The 2,854-nt window shown below is 41.1% G+C and overlaps 1 pseudogene; it reads right to left on the bottom strand.

The window, feature by feature from the left end:
- On the bottom strand, nt 267–1,206 carry LOC110261300 (annotated as a pseudogene).

The following is a 2,854-nucleotide window of genomic DNA, read 5'->3' as shown; positions in this document are numbered from 1 at the left end:
GTTGCCATGCTGTACAGTAGGAAAAAACATATATATAAAGAAATAAAAAAGAAAAAAATTCTGAAGTAGAAACACTTCAGTTCTGTAATGCTTTAAGAGATAATTATATGCCATGACAATATGAATATAATTATTTATTTTGGAAAAATATTCAATATGTCCTGTTTTCTTTCTTTTGAAAGTCAAATTTCTGTTGGGACTCAGGGATGAACGAACAAGTGAATGAATAACTGGAAACTGCGTAGTACTGTGGAAAGACGTACAATTTACATAGTTCTCATCATAGCAGGGGAATGTGCGTTCCTTATCCAGGCAAAGTAGAGCCTGTGTACAGTGGAGTCACGGCTCATGAGCAGAAAGGGGCTCACAGCTGGGAAACATGCAGCCATGATTATACCCATGTACACAAGCAACAGGCTGGGATGTTCAACAAAGGACAAAATAACTTGAAAGGTGAAGGAAAGAGTGTAAAAATAGACAAAGCTGCTCACCAGGAGAAGGATGGTTTTGGTAGCTCTGGACTCAGGCAAGGATCTAGGGGAGGCATTGTTCCTACGAATGTGTTGGACTTGCTGATTATGTCTGTACAGGAGGAAAACCATGGAGCCACTGTTCCAGAGCATGAGCCCCAAACATAAAACATCAGGGAATATCAGCACCAGTGGAGATAATATCTTTTCATCTTTGTGATGAATAGGAGCAGAGCAGTATATAAAATCCCGTCTTTTTGTGATGTTTTTGTCATTCCATTTTCCATACATACGGACAGGATAAATGATATTTACCAGCATTTGGAGCATCCAGCACAGGCACATCGAGGGAACAATGTACTCGGGAGCTTTTACTTTAAGCTCTGCCCACCTGGAGTTCTGGGGGCTGATCATAATCACCTGAAAGACACTCAAGAGGCAGATGCTCCCCATGGACACTCCCCTCCCCACTCGGTGAAGAAAGAAAATATTTGCATCCAAAATCACTGGGGGAATGTTCCCACCCAAGCGCTGCTATGGTCTGGGGGATTCCTTTAGAGAGAAGAGTCAAGACGTTGGCCACAATCAGGTGCTGAAGAATCACATCTGTGGACCGTGACCTGTACCTAGTGAAGTAAAGGATGATATAATGGCAAAGAAGAAAGACATTCCCCAGGAGTCCAACCACAGTCTGCATTACAATGATCACGTCTATGGTTACATCCATGCTGGCCATCCTCCAAGCTCACAGCCACTAATGTTTGTCTTGTGAGTTAGATGGTCCTGGGTGGGAATATGAAGCAGGTGCTACATGTGTGCTATCAGCTGAATCCTCCAGTGTCCACCAACCATTAATTCCCACTTAGAAAATTTATGTCATGTTTTTCGGTAGTAGCAGCCTTACAATTATTGAATGTATGACTTTAAGGGGACTTATAGATAAAATTATTAGTTGAAGACATTCAATGTGGACACTTCATTCTTCACAAATCCATGAGCCAGGGACACTTGTGACTTTAATTCTAGAGGGAAGGTTAACACAGACAGGTTAGGTATCTGTTGACATGTGCTGTGTAGGGCAGAATGAGGACTTCAAAGTCTGTGCAGGAGTGTGGGCTGTTAAACACAGGGCACTGAAGCACCAGGTTCTGCCACAAAGCTAGTTAGATGTCCTCAAATTATGATCCATATGTATAGCTAGTTTTACTTTCACAACTTGACAGAAGGTTTTAGTCTGGTGGTATTTTATATTTTCATTATAACACGATTCCCCTTACTTGTAAAGCTTTATTCTAGAGAGCACAATCAACTAGCAATCAGGTTTAGATACCTTAACGCATGTACAGCCCTGCGACAGTCAAATACTTCAAGAACCTGCCTCCAGACAATTCATGTAATGAGAGAATGGTTCACAGTTAGGAGGGAAACAGAAGACGCATTTGACTTTATGGCAGAAAAGCAGGTATAAGGAATTCACACTGTGGAATCCTCATTAGGATCCTTGAAAATGCGGGTTCCATCTCTGGCCTTGCTTGGTGGCTTGGACATCTGGCATTGCCATGAGCTGTGGCATGGGTCACAGACACGGCTCGGATCTGGCATTGCTGTGGCTGTGGCATAGGTCAGCATCTGTGGCTCTGATTTGACTCCTAGCCTGAGAAATTCCACGTGCCACAGGAGCAGCCCCACAAACACAAAAAACAAAAACAAAACAAAACAAAAAAACCAAAAAAAACCAGCAGGTATTATTACACCTCTTAAGGAATATAGAGTGAATGTGTTTATTCTATAAACTTTGGGGCATAAAACACTAAGGCATGATAAAATAGTGTGTAAGGAAAACATCAATCATTATTGTTTTCAAACTTGTGAACTTTGGGAAAGATATGGACATACAAGACTTTTAAGCAAAGCAGCATCTGTGAGGCATACATTTATTTTTGCATTGTATAAATTGAAAGACTAGATTTTGGGATTGACAGCAGTATGTTTACTAAATGCATAGAAATAATATGATACACGCCTGAAAGCTGCTGTCTGTAACTCATGATTATCATGTCATCTGCTCCTTAAATTTAAGAGTGACAGTAATCTCACCATAGGCAACACACTACAGAGGAGTTCACTGGAGACACAATTAGTGTCTCTGATCATTGCAACAGATCATCAGAGTTAGAGAAAACCTTCCTCTTCAAGCCACTTCCATTTAGATACACTTTGTGCCCAGGGCGAGATCACTTCGGCAGCAGCATCACATTCTTTATTGCAAACCTAGAATCATTCCTCTCGTCATCCAGAACACCGAGTCTATGATTCCTATTAGTCGGACACAACAGCAGATTGATTTTACAACTACATTTTTAAGCACCGAAAAAATCAAGTCT

The sequence above is a fragment of the Sus scrofa genome, chromosome 6, assembly GCF_000003025.6.
Source record: "Sus scrofa isolate TJ Tabasco breed Duroc chromosome 6, Sscrofa11.1, whole genome shotgun sequence".
Taxonomy (NCBI): Eukaryota; Metazoa; Chordata; class Mammalia; order Artiodactyla; family Suidae; genus Sus; species Sus scrofa.
Note: the sequence above shows the minus strand (reverse complement) of the source record. Positions and strands in the feature narration are given on the sequence as shown.